We start from the raw sequence: 23,347 nt of genomic DNA on the forward strand, positions 1-23,347 counted from the left end.
GAAATTAATAAAGAAGCAGTGAGTTAATGACATACACTAATTCTGTGGTGTGAAAAGGTTTCCAGAAGTGGTTTAGGTGAGAAGGGAATGGAGTGCCTTTGGTCAAGGCCAATTCAAACCGGTATCTGGTCTGGGCTGAGATTAATTTTCTTTCCCACCAAGACAGGAATATAAAAAGGTAACAGTTTGATTAAAGAAGTAGCTTCCTTTTCATAAAAAATCTGATCAAGAAAGGAAGTATCCCCTTCCCCATTCTACCCCTCAAGGCAGTGAAGGACATCCTGTCCACTCTCCTACTCCCCAACTTACATGAGTCCCAGGTGGGGCTGGCCACAGGTCCTCCTTGGGGCTATGGGCGAACTAGCCAGGTGAGGGTGGTGCTCCACAGAGGGCTTCGGGGTGGGACCAGCAAACCTATGGAGAGCAGCAGGGAGCTTTTGGGGTTCAGGAGTGCTGAGGCCTCGAGGAACATCAGGAAGAATCTGCGGCTCACAGGCATGACTTTCTGGCACCTCTGGGCAGATGGAGGGTACTTGAGCACAAATGGAAAAATAAGCACAAAACACCTCTTATCAAGTTAGAAAGTAAAAGAGCAAAATGGATTGCAAATATATTACTTAAGGCAGCAGATCTGATAGCACACAGAATGGGGCGGTGCTTGGTTCTTTCCTGGTACATGAAGACAAGAAACTTGTGTGTATGAGACTTTGACACTCATCAGCTCCACATTTTGGTAGCCTTTAATATGGTTCTGGCTTCTGCTAACATCATACTTGATGGACGAAAATCAAGCTCACACAGAACTGAAGCTGCAGGGTTAGTTCAGACATTGGCCTGTTTTAATCTACAAATCTGTGTTCTCAGTCACTATGTATCTAATCTCTCTGTCCTGTGTATCCTACAGATAGTGATCATCCTTCTTATGTTTTTATATATCATGCCTAGAATGCAAGATTAGAGATCAATAGGAAAAAAGTATTCCTTAGCCCCAGCATCTCAACAGAGATTTTATTTGCTCTGGTGTAACCTAGCACCCTAATTGTTGCTTTGTCCTTGCCAGGCCTCAACTAAGTCTCTGAAACTTAACTAAGGTCTCAATGAGCTACATTTGTGTCTGTTCTGTTTGGGCAAAGGAATTTAAAGGAGATCCTGGGTTACAAAATCTGGAAAGCTTTCTGGTTATGAAATTCACAGAGAAGGAAGTTAAAGTTCCTTAAAACACTCAACATTGGTAGCAGAATCCCCAGAAGTGGTGATGGCTGAGATTCAGAACCAGCCCTGGGGCCCCACCAGCTACTTTACAGCAGCTTTACAGCAAACAGAGATTAGGCCATTTGCAATGTGAAGCTGCCATAAGTGTACTAAGAACATCTCACTGAAGAGGTCTTACCTCACTCCTTCTGGGGGCAAAAACAGGAAGGGGATGGCAGATTCCCCTCAGATTCCCTACTAAAAAGTGTGCTTACTGTTAAAGTATTAAACATTACACAAGGTGTTGAGTATTTCAATGTTTGCTTTTTAGATGGAGCAATGGAATGGGTATAGAGTGAGTGCATAATGTGGGCTCCTAATCTCTTAAGAACTCTCTTGGTGGCATATAGGACTTCTCTCGAAATATCTTTCCCATCACTGTTACTAGTTTGGGAGCTACAGGTGATGCCAGGTCATGAGTGCACCGGGTGCTCTGCTCAGCAGCAAGCTGGAGGAATCCCAAACACCTCCATTTCCCTCTCTCTCTCTCTCTCTCTCTCTTTCCCTCTCTGTGATTCTTTTGCTTATGGGTATGAATTTGCCATCCTCTCCTTTCTTCCCTCTGAAATGCTGGGGATTGAATCCAGGGCCTCACACATGTAAATGCTTTACCATAAGGTATACTCCCAGCCCTGCCATTTAATTTCTATTATCTCATTCAAATGAAGTTCTTATGTCTGTGTGTATGTCAATGCTTCTAGATCTATGGTGGTGGCAGTGACAGTGACAGTGGGAGGTAATTGGTCTGGGTAAGGCTCCAGACCAATTCACAGGAGTATACACGGCTCCAGGCAAGACAGGAGAGCCAGCATGCCATGTGTTCCTCAGAACAAGTGCACCTTGAGCAAAGAGCCAGCCTCTATAAAGGCATGGCCAGATCTCCTAAGGTTTTCCAAAGACTCAGGGACCATGGCTCTGCTCACTTTACCACAGGTGTGAAACCCAGCACTGGCCATGCTCGGTGCTTTTCCTCCAGGGCAAGATCTCACCTTGCCCTGAATGAAATGTTTTTAGGACTTAAGGAACCCAAAACAGTCAGCTAGGATCAAAGGTCTCTGTGTGTGCCTGCTGAAGAAAGCATGATAGGTGCTTAATTAACATTTGCTGGTAGCTTCTGTGGCATTTATGATACACAAGACAAAAAGCATCTATTCATTCAACAAACATTTACTAAATGCTTACTGTGTGATGGGAAACAGTACTAGGTGCTAATGAAAACAATAATATTCTCAATAGAAGGAGCTCACAGTCTAGGAATGCTTGTAAGTCTTGTAAGTGCTATAAATGAAGATAGAACAGTATCACATGGTTCTGAGAAGACAGAGACAGACAGACAGGCAGGCAGGCAGAGACCAATCTTGAGTGAGGAGCGGATCATAAGATCATGCAGAAACAAAGGGCATATGCAGGAAATAGCTGTTCATTTTGAAAACTGCACATAGACATGGTGGGGGGCAGCAGTAGCAGAGAATGAGTCAGAAAATAAAGCAGACCCAGTTTCATGTCACCAAGACCATGGGCATATCCCCACGTTAAGTAATGCCAGAGTCTGTGTAGCTTTGCTCAAATTTTTACCCAGGGCTGGGGATTTAGCTCAGCGGCATAAGCGCCTGCCTTGTAAGCAGGCAGTCATGAGTTCGATCCCTGGTACCGATAAAAAGGAAAAAGACAAAAAAAATTTTTTTTTTACCCAGTACATGATCTTTTGGGGGATAGGGTGGCACACATAGTAAATATTTGAAAATGTTTGATTTGATGGGTTCTGCAGATGAAATGCACAAACACCAATAAATAATATAAAAGGGGGGAGAGCACTGACAAGAGCAGTACGTTTATAGAGTATGGTTCCCATCTCTGAATCCTACCAGTGGTCTCCATGTAGGGTGAGACAGCATATGAGTGATAGAATGAGAAATCCTATTTGTAAGCATTTTTCTTTAAAAACGAGAAAAGATCAGATTTACTAATATTTAGAGGATTTTTTTGTACCAGGAATCAAATTCATGACCTTGTGATTGTCAGGCAAGTGCTTGTGCTGGCCCCTACTAATATTCAATAGATGGATTCTGGCATTCCGCTGGCCTGTCAGCCTTGGCACTCAGACAGAGAAGGATCCTGTGACACAGGGGCTGGGGCGATGATGGGCTCTCACTTATGAATTTACTTAAACACCTTAGACATGCTGGAGTTTTCATGCTTGTGGTTAATTAAAAACAAAACAAAACGATACTTAGTCAAAGTTTTACAGTATTTTGCAACAATCCAGGAAGTGACCACAGTAATTTTGGCAGTGGCGGGGGTGGGGGTGGGGTACTGGGAAATGAACCCAGTGTCTTCACATTGAGCTATTATCTCTAGTGGTTTTTTTTTTTTTTTTTGGTACCAAGAATCAAACTCAAGACTTTGTGCTTGCCAGGCAGGCACTCATGCCGCTGAGCTAAATCCCCGGCCCTTCTCTAGCAATTTTTACATTTTGAGACTAGGTCTCACTCAGTTGCTCAGACTGGCCTTTAACTTGCTCAGCTTCTCAAGTGGCTGGGATTGAAGACTTACACCATAATGTCCAGCTGAAGACTTTTTTTTTTTTTTTTTTTTGCCTTTCAAGACTTCTTTTTTTAATGACTGCAGGAATGTGTCAGCTTTTTCTTCTGAATAAACAGCCACAATGTTGTGACAATAGTGAGTTTTATGGCTTTTTGAAATAATCTGGCTAGGAACAAAACATTTATGCACATATGTTATGGCATGGAATCCAAGTATCTCCCAAAGATCTAGCCACGTCCCCAATTTGGCTGTAAGGGAAGCTTTAGGAGGTGGAGCATAATGGGAGGTGTTTAGGTCACTGGGAGTAAGTGCTTGAAGGGGAGAGTGGGACTCCAACCAGCTTCTCTTTCTCTCTTGCTTCCTGACCATGAGGTGAGTAGCTGTGGTGAGCATTCCCTAACATGATGTATAGTCCCAAAGGCAATGGGGCAATTGATCATGGGCTGAAACCTCTACAACTGGAGCCAAAGTAAACTTTTACTCTTTCTAAGTTCATTTACCTCAGATATTTGTTACAATAATAGGAACATGACTAATATACTGCCTAACATAACACAAGATGTTTTTTTTTTTATCTCCCTCCTTGGCTCCTTTCTTTGTCTCCTGCCTGCCATGATGTCAGTAGCTTTTCCTCCACGCAGGGCCTTCTGCCATGCCTTTCTGCATTGGAGCCTGATAACCACAGACTGAAACCTCTAAAAAATGTGAGTCAAAATTAACCTCTTTTCCTTTGGATATTTTTCCTAGCAATGAAGAAAGCAACTAAGATACCAGTGATTCTACAAGAGTACCATCCACCTAAGCATACAAAAAATCCTTGGAAACTAGACTCTCCACTTTCCGTGACAGCCTCAAAACACATATCTGCCCCATTTCTTCAAGGTCTTTTATGATTGATGAATGAGACTCAAAAACAAATATATTCTCTGACCCCAAATCATAGTCTATGCGTGAAGCCTATCGTGTTTACCTGTAAATGCACAAGAATTGTGAACTGAAATAAACAGAACTTTTATGTAGGTATGGTGGTGCATGCCTATAATCCCAGCTATATGGGAGGCTGAGGCAGGAGGATCACCAAGTGTAAAGCTAACCTGGACAATTTAGTGAGTCCCTTTAATAAAATAAAATTTTAGGGTTGAGGATGCAGCTCAGCAGCATAGAGCCTTTCTGGTAAGCACAAGGTTCTGAGTTCAATTCCTGGCACTCAAAACAAACAAAAAATAAAATTATGGGGCTAGGGATATAGCTCAGTGGCACAGTGCCTGCCTACCAAGCATGAGGCCCTGAGTTTGATTCTTAGTACCAAAAAAAAAAAAAAAAAAATGGGGCTGTAGCTCAGTGGTAGAGCACCTGTCCAGGACATAGAAGGGTTGGAGTTCAAACTCCAGTACCACAAAATTTAAATAAATACAGTAATTCCCTCATAAACATTTGAGTTGCAAACTTTCACAAATATGAACAGAATTCACATTATTAACACTTGTAGGTGTGAAGCAATTGTGAATGTAGCTCACATCTGCCAGACATTGTCACAGTTATGCTGCTGTGTGTTTACAGTATGATAGTGTACAATATTTTTGTGTGTGGGCTTGATTTTTTATGCTTTATATTGTATATCTGTGTCAAAGGTAAATAAGACTCATTTTGTTGGATTTACCAATAAATCAGACTTAACGAACGTCCTCCCTGACTAGAACTTGTTTGTTAGGGACTTACTGTTATCTTTAAAAAACAGAACTTAGAATCAGGCTTTCAAATGCTGGAACTTAGGTTTCACCAAGAGTTTATAAAGAGGGTAGATCTGCTAACATGACTTTCATTTTTAATTTTTTTTTTTGTCTTTTTCGTTTTTATCGGTACCAGGGATCGAACTCACGACTGCCTGCTTGCAAGCAGGCGCTTATGCCGCTGAGCTAAATCCCCAGCCCCCATGACTTTCATTTTTAAAAGCATGCTTATGACAGTATTTGTATCAGCAATGTGTTGAAAAAAAATAATTATTTTTACTTCACCTTTCATTTTTTTAAAAGGCTCATATTTGTGTATATTTCTACATCTGTAGTGTCAGGACAGTAACATATGGCTATAATTTATCATTAAAAAGTAATATGGGAGTACACAACTCTTTTATACAGGAGAGCACAAGAAAACACATTGAGCACAACTTGTTTACAAGGGGCCCCTGTGAAGATGAAGCAGGCAGAAATCTACAAGTCGAAGTCATTGTCCTTGAGCTCCAGGAGGGCCAGGTCTGAGGCTGGATGGTCTGTTCTTCAGTCCAAGTAGCGACCCAGATCTCTGGAGGCATACTTACTACCACCTGCGCTCCATCCAGGGCTGGAAATGGTAGCATCTCTAGGACCATAAGATTCTAGTGGAGGTCAGCAACGTCTACTTTGGACCAAAGAGGACTCTTGGAAAACACTGCCACAATGTCTGCATTGCTGCCTGCTTCCCTTACCCTTGCTGTGACCTTGGTCCTGTTCCCTGACCAGCAAGCCTTTCTGCCTTCTTAGGTGTAGGAAACGAAATAATGAGGCATCAAGAATCCCTAGAGAGAAGTAACTATGGATGTTCTGTAACAAGCATGGCTTATTACAATGTTATCTCCCTGATGTCTTGAGCCATCCAGGATAAAAGGGCACTACCAGCAAGGATGAAACAAGAGGTCTTTCTTTTTTCCACAGGTTGTGGGTCTCCAGCACTCTTATCTGCTTAAAAATCACCCAATATCTTGCTCTACCTATTAAAACCTATCTATTATCTTTATGCTTCCTGGTTCACCATAAAGCACTCTGATAAGCCTAGTGTAAGGGTTCTTTGTCTTGGTGGCACAACAGAATCTTTTGGGGTGCTTTCAGGCAGGAACAGATACCTGATGCCACACCTTTCAGAGATTCTGAGCTCTCGTCTTCACTTGGAAACGTTTCACTGGCCAGTTCCAATTATGTAGTGTGGGTTCAGACCTGTTCCTGTTGAAGTCACCTTTCCTCCACCTCTGAAACCTGTGGCACCCTTTCTGGACACAGGCATATACTGTGATATCTCATTCTGCCTTATGCCACAGTTACTTGTGAATATATCATCCTTTTAGCTCCACTGTAATGTCCTCAAGAGCAAGAATCATGCCCAATTATTTTTGATTATCCAGAGCTCTGCCCATTAGAGCAGTGATGGGCAGACCGCAGAATTCTAGAATGTTGCCCCAAGACAGATTCACAGCTGAGGAGTTTCCGGCTTTTGCAGGAAACAGAGTTGGAGGAGAAACCGAAAACTTGATGTTTAATCTGGGCTTCCTCTGTTCCCATGAGACTGCCTAGCATGGCTGGGGAAGGCCAATGGCTTATGAAAAAACAACAGTTTCTCATTCCTGCTCTAAAAGGTCGTCTCATGAGAATGGTGGTAGGTCACCCTAGAGAGGGAAAGATGGCATCCCTGTCAGCCACAGTGAGGGTTGAATTAAAAAAAACAATTCTCAGGTTGGGGATTTATTTCAGTGGCACAGCACCTGCCTGACAAGCGTGAGGTCCTGAATTTGATTCCTAGTACCACCCCACCAAGAAGTTGTAAAAGAAAAAGGAAAAAAACAAAACAAAACAAAATAAAACAAAAAAACATGGATGAGAGAGATTCCCACGGCTTCCATTTTTGCTGATTTATCCCTTTTTTCTTGCATTTCTCATGAAGCTTTTAAATATGATCTTAGTCTTTTTAAATTTACCAACGACAGCACTAAAACTTTCTGAATGAAATGGCAGGGTTGCTAAGGAAAGTGGAACTAACCCTTTTACTCCTGCCTGGATCTCCACACTGCTACTAGGTCTCCACACTGATACAGGGTCTCGGCCATATATTCCAGGAGGATTTCCTGAGGGCTTGTTATATGCCAAGAATACAAACATTCACAAGATGCATCTATGCTTTACGAAAGTCCTAGAACAGGAGGGAAGGGTCAGGCAGAAATACTACCCTCAGAGGCCAGCCCTAGCAGTGCCACGCACAGGAAAGCAACAGGGCATTCACGCCTGCAGCACAGCCAGGAGCACCTGCCTAGGACTAGGTGCGGAAAGCAGCCCTGCACAAGCAGGCACACGGCCCCAGCACCTGTGCTATGGCGCTCTGTCAGCAGGCCAGGCGCGTACACAGTGTTTCCCCACCCTGCCCCCTAGGCAGGGGCGTCGCCAGCCCACATCTCTGACCAAGAACCCTCTGACCCCCAATAAACCAGCTCTGAGGCTCAAGGTAATGGAATGAAGTCGGTGGGACAGTGCGGAGCCAGACCCAAACTCGGCAAAGCCGCCGGGAGCTAACGGCAAGCCTGGCCCTCTGCAGTGGGGGCAGGAGAGCTGGACTGGCTATTTGTCCAACCACTCGGGGTCGCATAGAGGCACTCATGGGAGGCCCTGGCACTGCACATCGGAGACACACCCAGAGCTGCGGCGCCATGAGGGTAGGTCAGGGGCATGGTTCTTGGTCCACCAGGTTGGGCAGCGGTCGGCCATCTAGGGTGGGGCGCGGAAGCGAAGTCCCCAAGGCGAACGGCGAGTCCCAGAGGTACTCACCGAGCCTCAGCGCCGGGGCGACTGGGGCTGGCGCTTGGCCCTCTCACAGGGTCCCCTCCCTCGGCCTCCTCGTAGTTCCGCTCCAGCTTCACAGATGCAGCAGCAGCAGTGACAAGTGCAAGTCCGTCCTGCGGGGAGGGGGCTCCAAAGACCTACGACCGCGGACCGATGCACCCCACAGCCCAGACTCCTGCAGAGGGAGCGCCGGCTCGCGCGTGCGCGATGGGCCCGCCCTGCAGGTGACTGGCCACCGGCGGCGTCCTTCGCCGCCCCAGCCCTCTGAAATCTGCGCCTGCGTCCTGCTCTGTGCACAGCGCCTTTATCTAGCGGAGGGCGCCACGATCGCGCGTGTGCAATGGGCCAATCCCGCGGAAACGCTCGGGATCCTGCACCTGCGCGGTACCTCCCGCGTGTATCACCCAGGTCTGGCAGAGGGCGCGGCAGATAGCGCATGTGCCACCTGCCACCTCACTCCTCCGGATTACGTGTCTAGACCAGTGGTGGAGAATCCGTACTACGTACGTATGCTGTAGTGAACAAGCGGAGCTCTCTCACGGCACGTGAGCCAATTAAACCTGAGCAACTAGGTTTAATTGCAATGTTGGCACTTTTCCATAAGTAAGTGGGTTTGTATTTGTGTTGCAGTTAACAAGGTTTGACATCCTTGGCCCGGGCAATTTCATACATGTCGCATAAATCAGGCGGGCGCTGCACCTCACTAGGCGTGCGCAGTGCGTCGCCTCCACGGCCCAGCCCGGTCGCCAGGTGTCGGTTCTCGCTTGCGCAGTGTGCCGCCTCTGTGCGCGTTTTCAGCAGGAGAGGCGGGAGCGAGAGGCTGTGGTTCTGCGTGTAGGATAGATCCCGTGATGCCCAGGCCTGATAAGAATCATGGTGGCTACATGAGTTTAAAGTAGTTACAACCACGGTTCGCTTTCAATGACCATTTTTCCTTCTCATTCTTCGCTGTGTCTTTAAGCCCTGCCCCCAGGTTTGCGCTCCCTCCCCAGCCCGCCAACGCAGGGTAGCCTTTGCCTTGTTTTGGCCTAAGCAGAGCCAGGTCCTGGATGACAAGGGCAGAAAAACCTTCCCAAAGCCAGTAGTTAGGGTGAGGTGTCTTCTGGTTGACTGGAAGAGTTTAGGATTGGGGTAGAGGGAGTAGGGGCCGAGATTTCCAGGGGAAAGGTGAATAGTCAGGGTCTGCTTAGGAAGGAAGGGTTAGGATAAGGGGTGTGCCAGGGCTAAGCCAGAGTACTGTGGTGTCTGGCACCACAGGAGACCAGCAGTTGTCGAAGGCAGGCCTGTCCAGTCATCCTTGAGCCCTAGCCCTGAGAGGATCCCTTGCTCCCAGACTATGTGAGGCAGGACTGAGTGCTGTGGGTGTCACTGTGATCACAGCTTCACAGCTTCTTACTCGATGAAGGTGGAGTTGGCTGGCCTGGTGAGCCCAGAAGGTGGGAAGCGCTTTTACTTTGCATGTTGCTAGTTCAGCAGGCCTTGAACAGAGGAGGCTCTTGCCCAGTGTTTGTTGAATAGATTGACAGAGGCCTGACTTCAAGTTTTGGCCAGATCCCTTAACTAGTGAACTTCAGTTTCCTGGCCCTAAAACTGACCTGACCATAGCAACGTCAAAAAAAATTTTTTTGTTTGTTTTGCCTTTTTGTTTTTGAAGGTGAAATAAGAAAAATGTCTCTTTAAGCATTTTGTCATAATGCTTAGTGCATATTGCCAAATAAATGATAGTATAATTGAGAATGGCTATAATAAACATGTAGAAAAAAAGCAAATACAGCAAGGGATGGATTATTAATGTGCTGCAAACATCTCAAAAACCCTTTCTCTGCATCATTCCTTAAGTGTAAATCCTCCCTTCACTACTCATCGCTAGAAAACTGTATGAACCTGATGGACTTGGACTTGTCTTCAGCCTGCCTCTCCCTTAGTTTTTTGTCTTTAAAAACCAGTTCTTGCCATTTCTTTGATTCTTCTAATCAGTCTTGGTTTGAAATTCAATAGAATAGCTACCCCTGCTTTTTTCCAGGTTGCTGTTTCATGAAGTATTGTTTTCTGTTCTTTGACTTTTAGTCCAGGTGTTTCTTTTTTATTTAAATGTGTTTCTCACATTCAGCATATTGTTGGATCTTTTTTCTTGATCCATTCTTCCAATCTGTTTCTTTTTATTGGTAATTTGAGACCTTTACATTGATGATTGTAACTGATAAGTTTTGACTTGTCCTCATCAACGTACTATTTTCCTGTTGTCAGTTTCCTTTCTTTTCCTTTTATTTTTGCTTGCTTTCCCTGATGGACTAATTCTATTTGGATTCTTGGGATTATTGTCTTTGTTATCTTTTTTCTAGACTATTTTTTAGAACTTTTTGGAGTACTGGTTTGGTGATCACGAATTTCTTCAGATTTTTTTTAAGTCATGGAAGTATCTTATTTCTTCACCTATTTTGAAAGATAATTTTCCAGGGTAAGTCAATCTGGGTTGGAGGATTTTTTTCTTTTAGGGCTTGAAATATTTCACTCCAAACTCTGCTTAAGTAAAAGATTTGTATTGAGAAGTCTGCTGTGATTCTGATGAGTTTCCTTTTATAGGTGGTTTGTTTCTTTTTTCTAACAACTTTTAGTGTTCCGTTCTTATGTTGAGTTTCTGCAGTCTTGACTATTATATTCCTCACTTATCTGTATGTCAAATTCTTTTTCCACACTGGGAAAGTTTTCTGCTATTATTTCTGTGAACAGGGTTGTCATTATTTCTTTTTGTTTGTTTGTTTGTTTTGAGACAGCCTGTAGTCCAGGCTAGTCTTAAACTCAGTGGGTAGCCTAGGGTAGTCTTGAACTCATGGTGATCCTTCTGCCTCATCCTCCTGAGTGCTGGGATTATAGACATGTGTTACCACGCCTGGCTTGTGAACAGGTTCTGATTTTTCATAGATTTAAATTAATCTTATGTTCTTCTTTGCAACTTCTAGCAGCTGTTGGATTAATTTTTCATGGTCCTTTGTGTGTTTTTTTTTCCTTTTCTGCAGTACCAGGAATTGAACTCACGATCTCGCCCTGCTAGGCAGGCGCTTACACCACTGAGCCAAATCCCCAGCCCCCTTTGTGGTTTTTTAAGAAGTCTTCCATTTGATAATCAATAACTGCACCCTTGTCTTCTATATCTGATATTCCATCTTCACATTGATTGATTCTGCTGCATATACTTTCAATAGATCCATTTCTTTCCTATGTTAAGTGTTCGTGGTTCCTATCACTTTTCTAAGCTCCTCTATATTTCATCTGCATCTACTCTAGATTCATTAACAGTGTGTTTCATTATGATCATCATCTCTTTAGTTATTTGTGTAGTGTTTTTTCCTAGGGACTCATTCATCTGCTGTGCTACTTCTGTTGCTACCATTTTTGAAAATTTGGCTGGGTGGCTTTTGATTTCTTCTTCCTCAGTGCTCCCCGATTTGCCTTGGGTGAGCTGGAGGTCTGGGGCTGCAACTTGCTTCTGTGTTTTCTTATTTTCTATTTGGTTGTTGTTGCTGTTTATTTGTTTTCTCTATTGATGGTTGTAGATTACTAATGGTAGGTAGTTTTATTACCAGTATTTAAACTTCTGTAGGAAATGATTACTTTTCAGAGATGTCTTCTAGTTGTAGCTGGCTCTTGGCCTTTGAGTCTGTCCCAGGATTCTGCCTCTTCTGTTTATTAGAGATGAGAGGTTGCAGCCTGTTTGGCCTAGCACCCAGATCTTTGGTACTACCCTGTTCTGTTGTGTTTCCCAGACAATTTAGGTATTGACATACCAGAAAGATCAACTGATCACAGCAACTACGTCACCTTGGCTAAAGTAATATGATCTGTAATACAATAGCATCAAACACAGACTAGAAAATGACAAACTGTGATAACTAATAATTTTCCATTTTTAAATATATGTACAAGTTTTATAGCATATAACAAAATCTAAGACAAACCTGAAATTTATATACAGTCAATAATCCATTCAATAGGGCAATTTTGTCCTAGAGGGAGAAAATTAAAAGGGAGAAGAGAGGAAAATAGAGGAATAAAAGAAGTAGAGATTAGGGATGGGGATATAGCTCAGCAGCGTGAGTGCCTGCCTGGCAAGTGTGAAGTCATGAGTTCCATCCCCCGTACAAAAAAAGAAAAATTAGAAGCCCTGCTGAAGGACAGAGGGAAATTACCCAAGCTTCAGGAAACTGGTGAAAAATACAAGAGGGAAGGAAAGAATGAGAAAACAAAAACAAAAGGAAAAAACTACAAACAATGTTGACCCTCAAAAAGAAACAACAACAAAAAAAGTGGAGGAGGGGACCAAACAAGCACAAATGAAAAAAGGAGTTTCTCTGTGATTTCAAGTCTGTGGTTACCTTCTTGGATCTATAGTTTTGTGGCAGTGTCCAATTCAGGGCATGACTCTGCTCTTGATGGTAGACAAAAGGCAACTATCTGAGCCTAGATCTATGCTGTATAATCCTAGCAAATTGGCAGTAGGATCAGGGTGTGATGTTAGTTTTGGGATTTTCAAATCCACAAAAGTTTAGGCTGAAATTGACCTCTGGTTATGAGATTGGGACCTGAGTCATTTAGTTTATAATACTCTGGATGTCTCTTGCTAGTCTGTCCATGGCTCTCTGTCCATGAACATCTCCTGGGATGGTCCTTCATCCAGTCACTATGATAGTTTAACACTGGGAGCCCTGAGATGAAGCCAACATGCAGCTGCTCTGTTCAGTTGGTCTCTCCCTATGGCAGTTAACTAAGTACACTTTCCAGGGGACATGGCATTACTTAAAGTCACTCACCTGCTGTTGTATCCTGCAGCATATACTGTTCCATTCCACTGGTGCATTTCTCCCTGGAAGCCTCTGCCAGCCAGTTGCTGATATTCACTGTGCCTCTTTAGATTCAATCTTTCTCACACTTCTAGTCAGGAGTTGGGGGGAAAAATACAGATTTCCCCTGCTTTCTTCTGCACCGTGGCCTGTCCCTTTAATGTCTCCGTAGTCTCCAATTTTCCATTTAGATCTTTCCTGGATCTCAGGGATCCACCTCTCTCCTTTCCTTCCCCAAGTTGTTATTTACCAGTGTCTGCATTCTGAATCTCACAGAGGCAGATTTGTTGCTGTTTTTTGCTCCACCATCTTTCTAGAAGTTGGCTCTCCAAGGAGTCGTTTTAAATCCACAGAACCACTTCTGATGGGTGGCCACTAAACAGTTGAGCAATTCTGGTGCTTTGCTTATCTGTAATTGGTTCTGCATTGAGGGGCCTTGTGGCCACCCACTCGGGATTCCTCCTGGAAATCCAAAAGCTATTCCTGTTTTTATTTCCAATAAAAACTCCTGGCCTGGGGATATAACTTAGTAGCCCAACACCTGTCTAGCAAGCTCAAGGTCCTGAATTCAATTCCTGGTACAAAAAAAGAAACTCTCCTAACTTAAAAAAATCCACCTGCATGGGCACAGTGGTACCCACCTGTAATCCCAGCACTTGGAAGGGTAAGGCAGCAGGATTGTGAATTCAAGCCCAGCCTGGATTATATAATGAAAACTTGGCTCAAAAAGAAAAGAAAAACCTCCTAATTTATTTTCAATTGTCACAGTAACTTTTTTGTAAGTAATGTGTTATTTTGTTTCATCAAATAATATGCTAATTGTTGAAAAATTTTGGGACATGATATACATACTTGTAATCATAGCACTAAGGAAGCTGGAGCAGAAGGTTCATGAGTTTGAAGCCAGTGTGGGATCCTAAAAAAAAAGTTGCAAAATAAAAATAATGATATTATTCTAAGACAGCAACTATCAAGTGAGGCATGGTGGTGTTGCCTATCAGCCCAACTATTGAGAAGGCTGAGCAGGAATACCACTTGAGCCCAGGTGTTTAAGGTCAGCTGAGCCAAGTTGCCATCACACACACACACACACACACACACACACACACACACACACGTAAATCAAAGAAAATATCCTTCCCAGAAACTATTATTATTTGATTGTGTATCCTTTTGGACCATTTTATTACATACATTGATATATACATAACATCTTTTTTCTATAGACCAAGCCCAGGGCCTCATGCATGCTATGAAAGCACATTACCGCAAAGCTATATCTCTAGCTCTAGTGTTTTTTAAAAGATGCTCTTTTTGGGGGCTGGGGATTTAGCTCAGCGGCATAAGTTCCTGCCTTGCAAGCAGGCAGTCGTGCGTTTGATCCCTGGTAACGATAAAAAGGGGGAAAAAAAAAAGATGCTCTTTTCTCACTTAAGAATTTATGCTGGCTGGGCATGGTGGTACACACATACAATGGCACTTAATAAAGTGGAGCAGTAGGCCTGCCACAAGTTCAAACCAACCTGGACTTCATAGTGAGCTCAAGGCCAACTTGAACTAGATAGCAAAATCCTGTCTTAAAAACCAAAATAAAAAGAATTTATGCTGAATAATTTGTCAAGTCAAAAATACAGTTTCAACATTTAGCTTTTTTGTTGTTGGTGGTGTTTTTAAGACAGGGTCTTGCTATATAGTTCAGGCTGGCCTTGAGCTCACTTTGTAGCACAGGATAATCTTGAATTTGTAACAATCCTCCTACCTCAGCTTCCCAAGTGCTGGGATTACAGGAATGAACCACTATTTCTGGCTACATTTAACATTTAAATATGTTCAGAGTATTTAATTGTGTGTGATTACTAGTATACCTTTCATCAAGCTTCCGTTTTTAGATACCTGGTTGTTTTGAGTTTTTCAGTATTCAAAAAGTTTACTAGTTTGCATAACTTGTAGCTAAGTCATTAAGACTTTTTTTTTTTTTTGGTACCGGGGATCAAACTCATGACTCCGCACTTGTAAGGCAGGTGCTTATGCCACTGAGCTAAATCCCCAGCCCAAGACACTTGTTGAAAGGCTAACTGCTACTTTTTTTTTTTTTTTTGTGGTACTAGGGATTGAACTCAGAACATTGTGCATGCTAGGCAAGCACTGTGCCACTGAGCTACATCCCTAGGCCCTGAAATTGCTACAGTGGAAGGCCCATAAATTTGAAATGGTGCTGGGGATCCTAGGACCTTCTGTATACCAGGCAAGTGCTCTTCCACTGAGCTGTATAACCCCGGCTGTATTCAACAGATTTTTTTATGTTTAACTTATTTTTATTTTAAAGAAAAAACAGAAAAATCAAGAAGCAAACAAACCAAAAACAACAACAAAAGCAAAATGATAACAAAAAACATCAATAGCTATAATCGTTTTTAAAACAAGATGATACGAATTTAACAATGGTTGTTATATTGCATATTGTTATCTTTAAAATAGTTGCTAGGTTACCAAATACAGGAATAAAACGAAACAGTAAAAAGGAACAAAACATTGGATTTCAAAAACAGATTTCAAAGACAGAAGGAAATCCCCCACAGTCGCCACTTTGCATCCTCCAAATAGATGCCCAGACCACAAGCCCCAGGCCTGCAAAGTCAATCAAACAATACGAAGCATCATGCTATTCCTTTTACCTCAGTTACTATCATCTTATCCTGAGTTCCTCCAAATCAGCCAGTTGCTTGGGGATGGCCGGGAGCTCTTCTTGTCTCCCAGCCTGCATACTAGTTGACTTGGCTTCTTGATTCTCTTTGCATTCTGCATGGCTACTCCTGGCTCTTGGGAAGGTGTGTTTGGGTTTTGATTCTCTTCCCCTTCCTTGTGGCTAGCCCTTAATGTTTTTAATAAGTGACTCCTAGAAGAATTCATATTTTGTGACATCCCTATAAATTCTATTTTGGTCTTTGCCAATATTTAATTTTATCTTTGATTAATAAAAATACTTTTTAAATTACTTTTTAATATTCTTGTTGATTATGTTTTGTCTCTGAGAGTCAGTGAGAGAGAAAGAGGAAGGGAGAGAGAGAGAACGAGAGAGAATTAGTTTTTCCCTGTATGTAGGGACATTTTTAGGAAGATAATATAGTTGTACTACTAGCTGATGGTAATGCTGCTTCTGCTTTTTTACTCAATTGGTTACTTTCTGTAAGAACAGTCCTAAGGGCTGGAGATTTAGCCCAGGGGTGTAAGTGCCTGCCTGGCAAGCACAAAGTTATGAGTTTGATGCCCAGTACCCTCCCTCAATAAAAGAGCAGTCCTAAAAGAACCCTCTAACATCTTCCTGATTCAGGCATCTAATTCATACTTAACCTTGACTTCTGTACTAGTCTCACTCAGTCTTTTCAGCAACCAACTTGATTAGATCTCCTAACAACAGTGAGTTTCAGTATACTCTGATTTGTTTTTTTGTACCAGGGACCAAACTACAATCTTGCGCTTATCAAGCAGGCACTTAGGCCACTGAGCTAAATCCCCAGCCCCAGTAACTGATTTTGAATCAGAAGCTAGTTGTTCCAACTTCCACATGAATTCTCTTGGTTTCCAAAATGGGAGATAGTGGAACTTCTTATTAGGCTTTTCTCTTTTTGTCCCCAAATCTATTTAAGCATGATTAAGTAACTTTTTCGGTACTCACAGGTTTTTTCTTAGTGCTGTATTTCTACAACCAGGACACCAATGTAAAGCCGTCATACTTGATAAGAATTTTCCTCTATTCAGAACTAATAGTGTCCTAAATATATAATTTTAATGTTAAAAATTAATGGTATTTTTGTGTATAAATACATTTTACACTTGATATATATGTATATAAAAGCTGATTAATGTTATATATACACGTATATAAAGGATAATCAACCGAGGCATGGTGGTGCATGCCTATAATTTCAACACTCTGAAAGGCTGAGGCAGGAGGATAGCAAGTTCCAGCTTAGCCTGGACAATTTAGCAACTTAATGAAACCATATGTACCGATAAAAAGGAAAAAGACAAAAAAAGATATCTCAAAATAAAACACAAGGGCTGGGGAATGAATGTAGCTTACTTCAAATGCAATGGGTTCAATCCATAGCATCCAAAAAATTTTTTTAAAAAAGATAATTAAAACCCAGATGTGGTGGTAAACACCTGTAATTCAGCTACTAGGCTAAGGCAGGAGAACCATAAGTGCTAGTCTGAGCTACATTATGTAGTTCAGTCTAGCCTGAACTGTGGAGTAAGGCTATCTCAAAAACAAACAAACAAATAAGTTAAAAATAATAAATAGGGCTAGGTATATAGCTCACAGATAGAGTCCTTAACTAATATGTATAAGGCCTTCTTTCTGTTCAATCTCCAGTGTAGAAAGAAATAAAAATAGGAAGAAGAATAATTACATAAAACTGAGCATATCTCCAAACATAGCCCTGTCTTCCAAAAGATAAACAGTAAAGTACCATGAATGTGATGTTCTTTGACTATCATTCTCATCAATTTCTTGTAGTTTTATCCTATTTACTTTACTTTGCATGTTTTTTTTTTTTTTGTCTTTTTCTTTTTTATCGGTACCAGGGATTGAACTCACGACCACACACTTGCAAGGCAGGTGCATATGCTGCTGAGCTAAATCCCCAGCCCCTACTTTGCATGTTTTCAAAATATAATTAAATTGTATTACGTATATTTTTCTGTATCTTGCTTTTCTTTCTCAACATTGTTTTTGTTAGATTTGTCCCTATTGATCTATAGTACGTGATTGCCACAACCTGTTTTAAAATGATACCTGGTTCTGAGCATGGTAGTGCATGCCTGTAATCATAGCACTTGGGAGACTGAGGCAGGAGAACCACTGCAAGTTTAAGGCCAAATTGAGTTTACATAGTGATTTTCAAGGCCAGCCTGTATTACATAGCAAGACCCTATCTCAAAAAAAAAAAAAAAAAAAAAAAAAAAAAAGTAAAAATGATACCTGGTGAACTATTCCAAAATTATTCCAGTTTCACAATAATTTTTATGCCTAATTATTTTACATCCTATCATCTAATATAATATTCTATGAAATTTGCAAATTCTTTTAAGAGAAATATTTACCCCAGTATTAATATATGTAAAGCTCTGGACAATACCAGTGAGATGCATTTTCAACCTTCAGGAAGCTCTAGAAACCAACCAATTCTTCTTCCTAGCATACAGAAGACCATACTGCTAAATTGTTCAGGCTGGGGCTGGGGATTTAGCTCAGCGGCATAAGCGTCTGCCTGCAAGCAGGCAGTTGAGAGTTCAATCCCCGGTACCGATGAAAAGGAAAAAGACAAAAAAATTGTTGAGCTGTCATGATTCTTTTCATGTCACACATTGCCTATGTGAATGTCTTTAGTAATCCTTTCAAAACATTTGAAAAGCAGCAAAATAGTGATTCTTAGTGGCACATGCCCTTGATAACCCCTCTGGTATCAAGACTTCGAAAGCCCAGGAGATACTTAGTGGACTAACTCTGTGTGCATCAGGACTAGGTATTGAGTCTAACAGTTTTCTTGTTGGGGACATGGTGATGTTTCAAAACGGGTGACTCTTTTTCACATATAGTTGTTGCTGCTTTTGGCAGTATGAACTCCCTTGACACCCATTTGTGAGGTCCTTATTTCAGAAGGGAAATACAGTTACACTCACCCAGGTACTACAATATTTAGATAGGTCACAAGACTTTTTTACCTCACAAACTCTTCCCTATTGCATTCCCTTTTGTTTTGTTTCCAGTATTCCTTTAGTTCCTCTAAAGTTGAAATCTAATTTTTTGGTGTATAATTATGTTATTTCTGTCTCCTCTACTCCATCCTACTTTTTTTGGAATAATTTTTTTCAAACTTATTTATTATTATTATTGGACTATTTTGAGACAAGGTTTCATATGATCATATCAATAGATGCAGAAAAAGCATTTGACAGTATCCAACATCCATTCATAATAAAGACCCTACCGAAGATTGGAATAGGTGGTCTTTAACCTCAATCTGATAAAAGCTTTCTACAGTAAACCAGCAGCTAATATCACACTTAATGGTCAAAAACTGAAAACTTTCACTCTGCAATCAGGAACAAGACAAGAATATCTACTATTGCTCCTCCTATTCAACATAGTTCTGGAAATGTTAGCCAAAGCAATTAGACAAGAGAAAGAAATTAAAGGAATAAGGATAGGAAGTCAAATTATCATTATTTGCAGATGACATGATACTCTACATAGAAGACCCCAAAAACACCACCAACAGACTTTTAGACGTAATAACCAGGACTGGGGATTTAGCTCAGCAGCATAAATACCTGCCTTGCAAGCATGCAGTCATGAGTTTGAGTTCTGGTACCAAATAAAAAAAATTTAATAATCAAATTCAGTAGTATAGCTGAATACAAAGTCAACATTCAAAAACCAATAGCATTCCTGTACACAAGCAACACAGAAATTAGGAAAGTAATTTACAATAGTATCACAAAAAATGAAATACTTAGGTATCAATCTAACAAAGGAAGTAAAAGACCCATACATTGATAATTACAGTAGTCTAAAAAAGTTGATTAAAGAGGATATGAGAAATTGGAAAGTATTCCTTGCTCATGGATAGGAAGAACCAACATAGTGAAAATAATTCTACTCCCAAAATTGCTATACAGATTTAATGCAATTCCACCCAAAATACCATTTAGTATACCTCACAGAACTAGAGAAAATATTCCTAAAATTCATTTGGAACCAGAAGAGACCTACAGCAGCAAAAGCAATTCTAGGCAACAAAGGGAAGTGAGAAGGCAAATCATAATCCCTGACCTGAAACTATACCAAAGAAGAAATTTAACTTTTAAAAATAAAAGCCCACCAAGAATGCCCACCAAAACCAAATGGACATGCCTGGGCAAGCCTAATAATAAAACAGTCCTTCCTTTTTATAACCCAAGGTTATTTTTACTGATTGCCTTACAATGTAACCTGAGACAGGCTGGGGATTTAGCTCAGTGGCATAAGCACCTGCCTTGCAAGCAGGTGGTCGTGAGTTTGATCCCCGGTACCAAAAACAAAACAAAACAAAACCAATGCCTTCACAATGTAACCTGAGATGTTTAAACTCCTTTGGCAATCCATGATGTCATCTAACTCTCCAATCATAATGCACCAAGGCTGCTTGTGTACCTTTTGCTTGCTCTCCCTATAAAAGCCCCAACACCTGCTGGATGGGGTCTGACTCTTTGGGAAAGATCCCAGTCAGGCTCACTGATAATAATAAAGGCTGCCTTCTGAACGTCCTCAGTGCTGTTTCTTCCCGTGTTCAGTCTGTTTTCTGTAACAATGCTACAAAGCTACTGTGATAAAATTAGCATAGTATTGGCAAAAAACAAAAACAAAAACAGACCTAAAGATTAGTGGAACAGAATAGAAGATGCAGAAGCAATTTCAAACACACTCAGTCACCTACCTTTGACAAAGGAGCCAAACATGTTCATGGGACGAAAGACAGTCTCTTTAATAAATGACGCTGGAAAAACTGGCTTTCCACATGTCAAAGACTAAAACCAAATGTCTATGACCATGCACCAACTAAAGTAAAAATGGATCAAGATCTAAATATTGGACTGGGGATTTAGCTCAGTGACATAAGTGACTGCCTGGCAAGCATAAGGTCATGAGTTCAATCCCTGGTACTGCCAGAGAGAGAGAGAGACAGAGACAGAGACAGAGACAGAGACAGAGAGAGACAGAGAGACAGAGAGATCTAAAAATTAAAACAGAAACACTAAATCTACACAAAGAGAAAATAGTTAGAAATCCTGAAGACATAGGTGCAGACAAAGACTTCATGAACAAAGCCCAGACCACACAGAAAATACTACAAAGAATCAACAAATGAGATCTTATTAAAAATCTTTTGCACAACAAAAGAAATCACCAACAGAGTGAAAAAACAGCCAGAGAGTGGGAAAAAAATATAGCCAGTTGTCCTTCAGATAAAGGACTCATCTAAAACATAAAGAATTGAAAAAAATCAGGCCCCCAAAGTTCAAAGACCCAATCCAAAAAATGGGCATCTGATACGAATACACATTTTTCACATGAAGGAATACAAATGACAAAAAAGTACGTGAAAAAAATTTTCAACATCATTGTTCATTTGAGAGATGAAAATTAAAACAACACTGAGAGATTCCATCTCACTTCAGAAAGAATACCTGTCATCAAGTAATTTGAACCAATAACAAATGCTGGAAGGGCTGTGGGGAAAAGGGAACCCTTCTCCACTCGTGGTGGGAGTGCAGACTGGTACAACCACTGTGGAAGTCAGTGTAGAGATTCCTCAAAAAAGCTAAGATTAGAGTTCCATTTGACTCAGCTATTCCCCTTCTCAGTATCTAGGAACCTGTTCTGTTTACCTCTGGATCAGTAGTGCCTAGACAGTGCTTGGACAGACCAGGCACTCAATAAGTATCATTGAATAAATGACTGAAATAGTATATTAATGATTTTACAAATACTGCCAAAATGAGGCTGTAAATGCCATGTTAGAGGAGCTCCATCAAAGATTTCTACCAGCATGCTATGGCATAGAAAAAGCTAACTCTTCCCTGGCATAATTGGTGCCACTAAGAAACACATGATGAGATTTGGGAGCTGTGAAGGTGCTAAGCTGGGAAATGCTACTTGCCAGAGGCTTTGGTTTTTGGCTATTCCATGAGTTCTCCTACTTAGCTCTTCATTGTAACTTTGCATGAAAAATACTTGTTATATTTACTATAGAATATAATGATACATATTTTATTATCCACAACCAGATTAGAAGATCTAAAACCCCAGTCAGTAGATAATAAGGCAATATCAAAAATCAAAAGTTTTGTCCCTGTTTTTACCTATCACATATTAAAGTAAGGAAATAATTGTAGAGGTAGGTAAAGTTATAGAAGTTTATATTTATGAATAAATATATATATCCTAAGTAATATCCACCAATGTAGATTGAATAAATAAATAAGGAATATTTTTTAAAATTTTATTTAAGGAGAAAAAAAGCAGAGAAAGGGTACAAGTTATATAGATTTACAGAAAAAAAAATAAACAGTAGGAAATCACTAGTTAATGGATTACATATTGTCATCTTAGAAATAATTGTTCAAGCCACAAAATTAAAGCTTGTAAAGTGGACATTACAACAATGATACTGCAAACAGTTCTGTTCAATGATCCAATAAACCTTAGTGATATCATTTTCTATCTTATACACTTAAATATACATGCAGTTATATCGTTTAGAGCACTTTCTTTTCCTCTCTTTTGTACAATGACTATTACACATTTTGGGTTTCATTGCTCCCACGGTTCTTATTACTTTTTTGGAAGAGAGTAAAACCAAATGTGAGATAACAGAACAGAGTCGGTCAAATCAAAAGGGTGGACATAATAGATAATGTAAAAACATAATACAAGGTGATCAACAATGGTTACCATAATGCCTCCCACTATCTCTAATAGAATTGCCTATATCATTAGTTATAATAAAATTGAACAAAACAGTAAAGAACAAAACCGACAAAACCAAAACATTGGAGACATTGTAGGTCTTCAAAAGTAGATTAAAGTCAATGAGAATGGGAGTTATAATGAATCTCATTATCTTCACAGCTGTTGCCTAAACTTTCGAACCTGATACTATCCAGCAAAACAGAATAGGGGAACATCAGTCAAAAACAAGCTGGTGAGAGTAATACAGGGCTTTAAATCGAGATAATGGAAAGTCAAAGTGGGTTACTATAATATACCCTGCTATTTTTATTTATTTTTCCCTTAATTAAAAGGATAAAAATAAAAAAGTAAATAATGGAGTGGAGATTGAGATAAAAGAGGGCATAACAGCAAAACAGCGCAGATCAAAACATAACCATTTAAGCAGAATAGTGTTTCACCACCGGATAATCCTGACATAAAAGTAGTTACCATATTGTCTCTTTCCTTGAAATCCTTGAGTACAACTTCGTATACTGTAGCATTAAATATATCAAAACAATGTAAAACCATTTAAGAGAATGACAGCATTACAGGGTATTTAGAATCGACTAACAGAAAATGAACAATGGTTT

At 40.8% G+C, this 23,347-nt stretch overlaps 1 protein-coding gene and 1 long non-coding RNA gene across 10 annotated transcripts in view; one reads left to right on the forward strand and one right to left on the reverse strand.

The window, feature by feature from the left end:
- The window catches only part of Abca3 (ATP binding cassette subfamily A member 3), a 57,860-nt gene extending 44,661 nt beyond the window's left edge, over positions 1 to 13,199 (reverse strand). The window contains exons 1-2 of one of the 3 annotated variants that reach the window (XM_063226318.1): positions 13,184 to 13,199; positions 310 to 532 (exon numbers count right to left, since the gene is read on the reverse strand). The gene's annotated coding sequence lies outside the window, so the exon portion shown is untranslated. Of the gene's footprint in view, positions 1 to 309; positions 533 to 8,360; positions 8,630 to 13,183 lie in introns of those variants that run through there. The other 2 variants (XM_005007436.4, XM_003478485.5) reach the window with 2 other exon arrangements.
- Positions 8,696 to 23,347, forward strand: part of LOC134470707 (uncharacterized) — a 48,272-nt gene continuing 33,620 nt past the window's right edge. For 5 of the 7 annotated variants that reach the window (XR_010039794.1, XR_010039796.1, XR_010039795.1 and 2 more), the window contains exon 1: positions 8,696 to 8,878. This is a non-coding gene — a long non-coding RNA (uncharacterized LOC134470707). Of the gene's footprint in view, positions 8,979 to 23,347 lie in introns of all 7 variants that reach the window. The other 2 variants (XR_010039800.1, XR_010039797.1) reach the window with 2 other exon arrangements.

The sequence above is a fragment of the Cavia porcellus genome, unplaced genomic scaffold (genome assembly GCF_034190915.1).
Source record: "Cavia porcellus strain 051 isolate PalLab524CR breed Dunkin Hartley unplaced genomic scaffold, mCavPor4.1 scaffold_16, whole genome shotgun sequence".
Classification (NCBI taxonomy): domain Eukaryota; kingdom Metazoa; phylum Chordata; class Mammalia; order Rodentia; family Caviidae; genus Cavia; species Cavia porcellus.